Source organism: Arachis stenosperma, chromosome 7, assembly GCF_014773155.1.
Source record: "Arachis stenosperma cultivar V10309 chromosome 7, arast.V10309.gnm1.PFL2, whole genome shotgun sequence".
Taxonomy (NCBI): domain Eukaryota; kingdom Viridiplantae; phylum Streptophyta; class Magnoliopsida; order Fabales; family Fabaceae; genus Arachis; species Arachis stenosperma.
In genome coordinates this window covers 82878448-82890175 of record NC_080383.1, presented here as the reverse complement: position 1 = coordinate 82890175, position 11728 = coordinate 82878448, and the positions used below count along the sequence as shown (strand labels likewise).

Sequence of the window (11728 nt, the reverse complement as noted above, 5' to 3'; positions counted from 1 at the left end):
AGAGCTCTCTGTCTGTTGCTGAGAAGATGATGGAAAAGGCTTGCTATTGCTAAACCTGTTTCTTCCACCATTATTATTATTGAAACCTTGTTGAGGTCTCTCTTGATTCTTCCATGAGAGATTTGGGTGATTTCTCCATGAAGAATTATAGGTGTTACCATAGGGTTCTCCTAGGTAATTCACCTCTTCCATTGAAGGGTTCTCAGGATCATAAGCTTCTTCCTCAGATGAAGCATCCTTAGTACTGCTTGGTGCATTTTGCATTCCAGACAGACTTTGAGAAATCAAATTGACTTGTTGAGTCAATATTTTATTCTGAGCCAAAATGGCATTCAGAGTGTCAATCTCAAGAACTCCTTTCTTCTGACTAGTCCCATTGTTCACAGGATTCCTTTCAGAAGTGTACATGAATTGGTTATTTGCAACCATTTCAATTAATTCTTGAGCTTCTGCAGGCGTCTTCTTCAGATGAAGAGATCCTCCAGCAGAGCTATCCAAGGACATCTTAGATAGTTCAGAGAGACCATCATAGAAAATACCTATGATGCTCCATTCAGAAAGCATGTCTGAGGGACATCTTCTGATTAATTGTTTGTATCTTTCCCAAGCTTCATAGAGGGATTCTCCATCCTTCTGTCTGAAGGTTTGGACTTCCACTCTAAGCTTACTCCATCTTTGTGGTGGAAAGAACTTTGCCAAGAAGGCACTGACTAGCTTTTCCCAAGAGTCCAGGCTTTCTTTAGGTTGAGAATCCAACCATATTCTAGCTCTGTCTCTTACAGCAAAAGGGAATAGCATCAGTCTATAGACCTCAGGGTCAACCCCATTAGTCTTGACTGTGTCACAGATTTGCAAGAATTCAGCTAAAAACTGATGAGGATCTTCCATTGGAAGTCCATGGAACTTGCAATTCTGTTGCATTAGAGAAACTAATTGAGGCTTAAGCTCAAAGTTGTTTGCTCCAATGGCAGGGATAGAGATGCTTCTCCCATAAAAATCAGGAGTAGGTGCAGTAAAGTCACCCAGCACCTTCCTTGCATTGTTTGCATTATTGTTGTTTTCGGCTGCCATGTCTTCTTCTTCTTTGAAGAATTTGGTCAGGTCCTCTAAAGAGAGTTGTGCTTTGGCTTCTCTTAGCTTTCTCTTTAAGGTCCTCTCGGGTTCAGGGTCAGCTTCAACAAGAATGCTTTTGTCTCTGCTCCTGCTCATATGAAAGAGAAGAGAACAAGAAAATATGGAATCCTCTATGTCACAGTATAGAGATTCCTTGAAGTGTCAGAGGAAGAAAAATGGAAGACAGAGGTAAAAAATTCGAACTTATCAAAGAAGATGAAGTTCGAATTTTGCATTAAGGGATAGTGTTAGTCCAAAAATAGAAGGATGTGAGAAGGAGGAAAGTAATTTTCGAAAATTAAGTAAAAGATTTTGAAAACATTTTGAAAAACACTTAATTGATTTTCGAAAATAAGAGTGGAAAAGAAATCAAGTGATTTTTGAAAAAGATTTTGAAATTAGAAGTTAAAAGATTTGATTGAAAACTATTTTGAAAAAGATGTGATTAAAAAGATTTGATTGAAAAGTTATGGTTTTAAAAAGATGTGATTGAGAAGATATGATTTGAAAACAATTTTTTTAAAAGATATGATTTGAAAACAATTTTAAAAGATATGATTTGAAAACAATTTGAAAAGATATGATTTTAAAAATTAATGACTTGCCTAATAAGAAAAGATATGATTCAAACATAAAACCTTCCTAAACAGAAAAGGCAAAAAATGTTCAATCAAATCATTAATTGTTAGTAAGTATCTTTGAAAAAGGAAATAAATTGATTTTGAAAACATTTGATTGAAAAGATATGATTTGAAAAAGATTTGATTTTGAAAAACTTTGAAAACTTGAAAAAAATTGATTTTGAAAACAAAATCTTCCCCCTTTGCCATCCTGGCGTTAAACGCCCAGAATGGTGCACATTCTGGCGTTTAACGCCCAAAACTATACCCTTTTGGGCGTTAAACGCCCAGCCAGGCACCCTGGCTGGCGTTTAAATGCCAGTCTGTCTTCTTCACTGGGCATTTTTGAATGCCCAGCTTTTTCTGTGTGATTCCTCTGCAGTATGTTCTGAATCTTCAATTCTCTGTATTATTGACTTGAAAAGACACAAATTAAAAATATTTTTGGATTTTTAATAATAAGGAATAATTAAAATGCAACTAAAATCAAATGCATGCAAGACACCAAACTTAGCAGTTTGTATACTACTGACACTAACAAGATGATAATGCACATGAGAAACAACAAAACACTCAAGTCAATAGAATTCAAAGATCAAAACAAGGAAATCATCAAGAACAACTTGAAGATTAATGAAGACACATGCATACATTCAAAAAAAAATGCAAGAAAAACAGAAACATGCAATTGACACCAAACTTAGAATGAGACTCTATACTCAAACAAGAAATATTTTTGGATTTTATGATTTTGTAAATTTTTTTTTTGGTTTTTTCGAAAATTAGGTGAAAAGGAAAATAAAGGTATCAAAATTCTTAATGAGAATTCCAGGAATCATGCAATGTTAGTCTAAAGCTTTAGTCTAAAGGAATTAGACATAGCTAGCTAAGCTTCAGCAAGACATTGCATTCAAGAGCTAAATTGATGAGAATCAATCAGCTTTGGTGATGATAAGAACATCACCTTGAAACACTAGAATTCATTCTTAAGAACTCTGAAGAAAAATACCTAATCTAAGCAACAAGATGAACCGTCAGTTGTCCATACACAAGAACAATCCCCGGCAACGGCGCCAAAAACTTGGTGCACGAAATTGTGATCACTACAATTTCGCACAACTAACCAGCAAGTGCACTGGGTCGTCCAAGTAATACCTTACGTGAGTAAGGGTCGATCCCACGGAGATTGGTGGTATGAAGCAAGCTATGGTCATCTTGTAAATCTCAGTCAGGCAGACTCAAATGGGTATAGTGATAAACGAAAATACATAAAGATAAAGATAGAGATACTTATGTATATCATTGGTGTAAGAGCTTCAGACAAGCATATGAAGATGCCTTCCCTTCCATCTCTCTGCTTTCCTACTGTCTTCATCCAATCCTTCTTACTCCTTTCCATGGCAAGCTCGTGTAGGGTTTCACTGTTGTCAGCAGCTACCTCCCATCCGCGCAGTGAAAGCTAATGCACACACTCTGTCACAGTGCTGCCAATCACCGGTTTGGTTCCCTCCCCTACCGGAATAGAATAACTCTTTTGCGTCTGTCACTAACGCCCAGTAGGTTACAGGTTTGAAGCACGTCACAGTCATTCAATCATTGAATCCTACTCAGAATACCACAGACAAGGTTTAGACCTTCCGGATTCTCTTGAATGCCGCCATCAGGTCCTGCCTATTCCACGAAGACTCCGAAGAATCCAAGAGATATTCACTAAGCCTCGGATGCTTGTAGAACAAGAATGGTTGTCAGTCACCTTGTTCATGGGTGAGAATGGTGATGGGCGTCAATCATCACCTTCATCATGTTGAAGAACAAGTGATATCTTGGACAAAGAACAAGCGGAATTGAATGGAAGAACAATAGTAATTGCATTAATACTCGAGGTACAGCAGAGCTCCACACCTTAATCTATGGTGTGTAGAAACTCCACCGTTGAAAATACATAAGAACAGTGTGATCATTGGTTTCGGCCCCAAAGAGGGAACCAGAAGAACCAAGATGAAAATACAATAGTAAAAGGTCCTACTTATAGAAAACTAGTAGCCTAGGGTGTACAGAAATGAGTAAATGACATAAAAATCCACTTCCGGGCCCACTTGGTGTGTGCTTGGGCTGAGCAATGAAGTAATTTTCGTGTAGAGACTCTTCTTGGCGTTTAACTCCCGTTTTAGTGCCAGTTTGGGCGTTTAACTCCCATTCTTATGCCAGTTTGGGCGTTTAACGCTGGGAATTCTGAGGGTGACTTTGAACGCCGGTTTGGGCCATCAAATCTTGGGCAAAGTATGGACTATTATATATTGCTGGAAAGCCCAGGATGTCTACTTTCCAACGCCGTTGAGAGCGCGCCAATTGGGCTTCTGTAGCTCCAGAAAATCCACTTCGAGTGCAGGGAGGTCAGAATCCAACAGCATCTGCAGTCCTTTTCAGTCTCTGAATCAGATTTTTGCTCAGGTCCCTCAATTTCAGCCAGAAAATACCTGAAATCACAGAAAAACACACAAACTCATAGTAAAGTCCAGAAAAGTGAATTTTAACTAAAAACTAATAAAAATATAATAAAAACTCAACTAAAACTAGCAAAAACATACTAAAAACAATGCCAAAAAGCATACAAATTATCCGCTCATCACCCCTGTAAGTGAACTTCGGCTTACAGGTATCATAACTCTCTGTAGGTGAACTTCGGCCTACAGGAGCAACACCCTGAGATGCACAATTGATATTCACTGTAGGTGAACTTCGGCCTACAGGAATAACAACTCACTGTAGGTGAACTTGGGCCTACAGGACCTCTAGGGCCAATGGAAAAGCAGCAGATGAACATAAAACAGAACATCGTGCCACAAGGCTTAACTCTTTATTCTTATACTCTTCTCCTCTATTCTTTTTGTTATATTACTCTTTTCTCATTATCTCTTTACTCTGTTCTCTGTATCTTTTTACTCTGCTCTAGTTACTCTTTTCTCTGCTTAACGTATGTATTTAAATCTTATGTAAATTTCGGTATGAATAGTTAGCCTGTCCCAAGTATAGGTTCATTAAGTCTATACTGAAACAGTTTAACTTTTCATATAATACTTAACCCTAGTCGCAACTCAAGGACTAACTATGTTGCCCTAGTTCGTTCACTAATCTCTGTCTGTTTTCTGTCATTAAAACTTTACAGACATTTTCTTTGACTTTTATCTTTTCTTCAACCTTTATCTTTTCTTTATCTTTTCCTCACTAACATGTTATTACCACTCCCTAAGTGTTTTATGAAGGTAATTATGAGATTCTGCACTTAAAGTTGTCTTTCTAAAGCTTTTACAGAAAACTGCCTTTTCTGCATTATTTTATTATTTTTATTAAAATATTATTTTTAATTAAATATTATTATTTAATATTTTATTATTATTTATTATTTTATTATTAAATTTTCAAAAATTAACTCACTTTAACCTTTAACCTTTAAAATTCACTTTTTACCCCGGTAACTTTTAATATCTCTACTTTAACCACCCTAACTTTCAGAAATTACCAAATAACCCCTTAAACACCAAAATAATTACTTCCTTGCCCTTTCTAAGATCTAAAAGGTGTTCTTCAATGTTCTTCACCACACTCAAAGTGTTCTTCATGTTCTTCATATATTCTTCAAATTCTTTCTCTGTTTTTACCCGTTTTTCAGTCTTTTCAGCAACCGATTTTTACCAAAATTCAAAATAAATTCCCAGCCACTAAAACCCCATCTTTTCTACATGATTTTAACACAAATTGAACCCCAATTTAAGGCCTAGGGTTTTGTTTTCCAGCAGCCCTCAAGAACAACATTCATAGCTTAAATATCATCAAATTTCATCAAATTTTCAACAAACTTTCAACAAGAATCACTCATATAAACAATCAATTTCAAGCACAGCCAAACCATATCATAATTACACAACTCAAACACAATCAATCAAGATTAAATTCGTCAAACCCTACCTTGATTTGCTACTTCAAATCCGGTTACTCTTTCAGGTGGTCCTTAAGCACTTTTTCCTCCTTAGACTTGCTGGAAATTCACGTTTCTTGGCCCTCAAGTCAAGTTAAGCATGATTCCTAAGGAAAAACATCAAGAAAACACATGTTTACATGGTTTTCCTTGAAAACCGAATTGAAGAGGGAGGGAGACAGCCATCTCACCTTATTTCCAGCCTTGATAAGTCACATGGTTATGTAGAGGAAGAAGAGAGGATCATTTTGGTGAAATCGGAGTTTTGATTTGAGTTTTAGTTCAGAAGAAATTAAGCTTTGAAGATTTATGAACCAAGAACTTTCTCTCCTTTTTCTCTTGGTGATTTTCGGCCACAATGAGCAAATGAGGCAGCCTTGGGGGTTTTGGGGGTGTAGGGTGAGTTGTGATTGGTTGGCTTGGAGGTGGATTAAAATAATATTAAAATATCTCAGGTGTATAACTACTAAAACTAGATGTATCGGAACACTTGTAAAAACATCTCTAAAAATTATTTTCTGAGCTACTAGCATAAATGACACTAGTAACATATTTATTATAAGAATAGAACATGTATGATGAGGCCTTAGCATTGCTAAAGTCATCAGAGAGTGCTGGTGCTAAGCTGCACCAGTAAACTGTGAACCCGGTTAAACCGATTTTCTGTTTTTAACTAAAACTGACCAGGTAACCTTATAATATCATTCAAGAAGCTTCTAATACTCATATAATGATGATATTACCCTATTATCTCTCTTCTCTCATGAATTGAGTCCGGTTCGTCAAACTGAGACTATTTACGAAAAATCGGATCAAAACTCCTAACCAATACCGTTCAAAAACTATGTTCTTCGTGACTGCGTTATCGAGCTTGACTCGGAAAAGGTTCTAGCTTAAAGATGACATAATGACAATGAGGATTGAGATACTTGATGATATATCAAAGGTTCTCCTTTTACCGATCCTCCGGAGTTCTCCGTATCTTTAGAAAAGATCTCACGTACTCGAAAATTAGGGTTGTTACACATACGCGTGGACTGCCGTGTTCCACCCACCCTATTTTCTTCTATTCTTTCCATTTCTTCCTTTCTTTTCCCTTCTCGTCCTCTCTTTCCCTTCTTCAATCATCATCCAACACTACCAATCATCATCTAACACCATTTCTTTTAGTTAGATAATTAGTTAGTTCGATTATATTTAGTTTTCTGTTTTTCATTAGTTCGATTATATTTAGTTTTCTGTTTTTCATTATAAGTGTTGGATTATTAATATTGTTGCTGTTTACTGCTGCTTATTAACTTGATGCTATTTTAGCATAATCATTCTTGTTATTCATTGTTGGATTCTTTGTTGAGGTTACAATTTGCTAGTTGGTTTTGAGTCCCTAATGCGTAATGTTTTTGAATACCAAGTATATGACATTGCCTTTCAAGCATTCTAATTCTTTTGAATTGCATGTTGTAGCTAGCCAACATGTGATTGGAATTCTTTTCCCTTGATTAGGCAATTTCTTGATGGATGTTGTGCATTTATCTCAATGCATTGTGTTTCTTGATCATATGCATCCATATGTTATGCTTATGCCTTAATGACATGATTGACCATTAATTGCTTACTTATGTGCTCTACACATATTTGACACTTGTCATGTTGGCACAATGTTTCTTTTGTAAAATTGGATTGGAAGCTCATCTAGGGACACCTTTTGAAATTTTCAAGCTAAATAGACCATGCGTGCTATGTGATTGACTTTTCACCTCTAGTCTCTTTTACTACATTGCATAAGCAACCATGTTCTCTACCGTATGTCCACTAGTGTGCGTGTGTTCTACACCGCGCGTAAGTTAGAACTCACACACCTATTTTGCATCAATGTCACACTAATTTACTCACTCAATTCTAGTGATTTATCTCATTCCAACATTGTATGCTTCCTTTCCTTTGTATTTACTTTTCTCACTATCCTGCCTTCTAATTTCAGGATAACTCATCATAAGCGAAAATAGAAGTGGGAGAAGATCATGGAGCAGCCGGTTGATCCACCAGCTGAAGGTGGCAACCCTGTAGTCGCCGTACCTCCCTTGCTCATCTTTGAATGCACCGAGGATGGTGCAAAATTTTAAGTGTGGGGAGGTCGTCCGACTAGTCGATATTTTTGGGTGACAAATTTCTAATCCCAACACTTTTGTATTTCATGTTTTTAGGTCTTTTAGGATTTTTAGTTGCATTTTCTTGATTTTCATATATATATATATATATATATATATATATATATATATATATAATAAGCTTAGTCAAAATCATGATATTTTTCAAGGATTTATTCTATAGGGCATCCCAATTGATTTGAGTGAAATTTTTTCATTGAACTTGCTTGAGTTATACATTGTGGAACATGTTTTGAGCTAAGAACACAAGCATGTGAGATTTGAGCCTAATTGCGTGGTTACATCTTATAACCACTTATTTCCATTCTTGTGTGTGATTATTCTCTTTCTATAATGGTAATCTTTGATTTGTTTAAGTCTTTATGTCCATTATTTTGTGTATACATGCATTTATATGATTGAGGCCATTATTTCATTTGGCTCACTTGCCCAAATATTACCTTTCATCAACCATTGTTAGCCAACTTTGAGCCTACAATTAACCCACTTTGTTCTTTAATTTAGCACATTACAAGCCTTAAAAAATAAATATCCTCAATTTGGATCTTTGATTAGCTTAGAGTGAGTATGTGTATCATTCAAGTGATGAGAAATTTAGGAACATTGGTTGGGATGAAAGAGTGTTTTGTATTTCTATTGAAAATATTGAGAATTGGGTACAATATCATGCATTAAATGTAAAACCATATGCATTGATACTTTTGTATATACTTTATTGAAAAAAGAAAATATATATATATATATATATACAAAATAAAAAAATAGAAAAAGAAAGAAAAAGAAAAGCAATAAGAAGGGGACAAAATGCCCCCAAAGTAAAGTTTGATAAAAATCAATGCATATGTGTGGTGATTAAAAGGAAGATGCATGAGTGTGTGAAAAAGTGAAGAATGAGTAGTTAAGTTTGTTCAGAATTTTATAGGTTGTTATATAGGTTAGGTGGGAAGCTTAAGTTTATCAAAGATTCAAATTCTAGTCCACTTAACCATATACAATTTTACCTTGACCCTAGCCCCATTACAACCTTATGAAAAGTCCTCATGATATTTGTATGTATGAATGAAATAATTGTAAATTGTTAGATGAAAAACAAATCTTGGAAAGCATGATTAGGAGAGAATTGAGTGAATCAACCCTATACACTTGAGTGACTAGAGCGGATACACATCCGGTGAGGGTTCAATTGCTCAATTACATGTTTTTACCTAGAATTATCACTTTTCTTGCATGTTTGTAAAATATTTTAATAACTCATTTCAATTGTGGTATGACTTGGTTGTTGATACCTTTAGCCCTCATGTATACATATGCTTTCTTGAAAGTTGATTTATTTTGACCAAGTGGATGCATTCATTTAGATAGATTGCATGTAGATAGGTTGCATCTAATTAGTTTGCATTGAATAAATGTTGGTATCCTTTGATTCTTTCTTGATTCTAGCATGAGGACATGCTTGGTTTAAGTGTGGGAGGTTAATAAACCCCATTTTTAGGGTTTATCTTGTGCCTAATTTAGAGGATTTTATCAACTTTTTTCACATTTATTCAATGAAATAGCATGGTTTCATGACTTTCTCCTAATTTTTACTTAAGAGTGAAAACATACTTTTTAGGCCTTTAATTTGCTAATTTTAATTCACCTTTGATTCCACTAGATGTCTTGATGTGTTTGTTAGTGAATTCAGGTTAAAAAGGCTAGGAATGGATCAGAGGAGTGAGGAGAAAAGCATGCAAAGTGGAGAATTTATGGAAAAATAAGGATTTGGAGTGCATTGACGACGCCCAAAAGCACGGGTTTGGATTTTCACACTAAAAATAGAATTTGTCTGTTGCAAGTATAGTCCAAACCCAACAATTGAGCATCAATCAAACATTAAAATTCAAATCAATTATATAAACCGAGATCAAGAGTACTTCAACCTCAGGTCGTTCTCCCTAGGAATGCAATTGAGGTGTTACGCTTTTGGTTGTGAGGAAAAAGGGGGGGTTTGAGTCAAGGAACTAAAGATTGAAAGAACTTAACAAATAAAAGAACAAAGAGATTATCAAAATTGGAATTAATGCAAGCAACAAGGAAATAAGATCAAAACTAGTGAAAATGCTATAAAAAGCCTTGACTTGGGAGTGAGGATCTAAGGAATCCTATCATTGCCATAACAACAACTATGGTAATTATCATGAGTTAATTTCACTTAGTTAACCGCAAACATCAAGGAGTAAGTCAAGCAAGCATAATTGACCTTAATCCATAAGTCCTAACCAAGTTACCAAACTACTTGATAAAAGGCTAGTTTTAATAGAAATAAGAGTCAACTACCTCCCCAAGAATTTCCACTAAATATCGGACATTATGACTCTAGTATCCTAGGAACTCAAACCCCATGCCTAGGTGGGAAAAATCTACTCAAAATCTAGAGTTGGCATTTTCACAAACACCTTGTGTGCATAAAAGTAAAACATGGGAAATTGCAAGGAAAAATAGAAAACTATAACCAACTATCAACAATATCAACAAGAGACAAGTAATCAAACATAAAGGAAGCATGAAACATAAAATTCAATGATCACAACTTCAAGAAACACAAAATTGCAAAGATAAACAAAGTAACTTGAACCAAAAAAATGAAAGTAAAAGTGCTTTAATTAAAGAGAAAATTGAGAGTACTTACAATTAAAGAAGCAAAATCAAAGATCAAAGCTTGCTATAAAATGCTACAATGGAAATTGATAAACCCTAATTAAAACCCTAAGAGAGCATTCTACAATCTACACTACTCCTACTCCTAATACTATGAAATTAAACTATCTAAGAGAGCTCTCTACTCTAATGCCTTCATAAGTGTTGATATCCCCTTCATATAGCATAAAAATTCAGCTTTCAAGCCTTCCAAAATGGGCCAAGAGCCTTCAGAAATCGCGCAGCACATGTTTCATTAATGAAATCACGTGCAGAGTCCTATGCGTACGCACAAATGTGTGCATACGCACACTTGGCTGAAAGTTGACCTGTGAACTCCATTAGACTTCACAGTATCACATATTCTTAGGAAGGTGGTTAAATTTTGATTAGGGTCTTCTTGGGCGCTTCCTTCCAAATGAACAATTGTTCTGTACAAGGGTGATGAGCTGGGACTTCAGTTCAAAGTTAATGGCATGTATGGTTGGTTTTTGGATGCTACTTCCACAGTTTCCTGAATTTGGATTAATATAAGAGCCTAGAACTCTTCTCTCCTGCCCAGCATGATCTGCTGGACCTTCTCTGGCATGGTTGTGTGTCTCCTCCTCATGGTGGTTTTCCATGTTCTCCTCTATGTCTGTCTCAAAATCCTGCTCTTCTTCCTTAGTACCAATGACCATCTTCCCTCTTGCTTCCCTCCTTAATCTAAGGAAGGTCCTCTCAGGTTCAGATTCAAAGGAGGTTGAAGCTCTTCTTCTTCTACCTGTCATACAATCAGCAGATTACACAAGCAAGAGAAAAGTGAAGAAATCACTCTTGTTAATGTTACTGTTAGTGTGAGTGAAGCAATTTATCAAACAGATAATGGATTAGTTGACAGAATTGTGAATTAACTGAGAAAACAAAACAAAAGGAAATAATAAATGAAAATGACTGAGACTGAAAGTAAATGATAGAAACAAAATAAATGAAACAAAAGAAAATTGCTCAATCTAGTTATCCTTTAATTTAATCATTGTCGATACAAAATCAATCCCCGGCAACGGCGCCATAAACTTGATGCACGGAAACTTGTCTCTCAACAAATTTCCCTCGGCAAGGATACCGAATTGTAGTCAAGTAAAAACTCACAATAGAGTGAGGTCGAATCCCACAGGGATTGATTGTTCGAGCAA

The 11728-nt window shown here is 35.6% G+C and overlaps 1 non-coding gene across 1 annotated transcript; it reads left to right on the top strand.

The window, feature by feature from the left end:
* Positions 1-558: 558 nt before the first annotated feature.
* On the top strand, positions 559-666 carry LOC130942576 (small nucleolar RNA R71). The gene has a single exon (XR_009071143.1). It is a non-coding gene; the product is annotated as a small nucleolar RNA R71 (small nucleolar RNA).
* Positions 667-11728: the final 11062 nt, after the last annotated feature.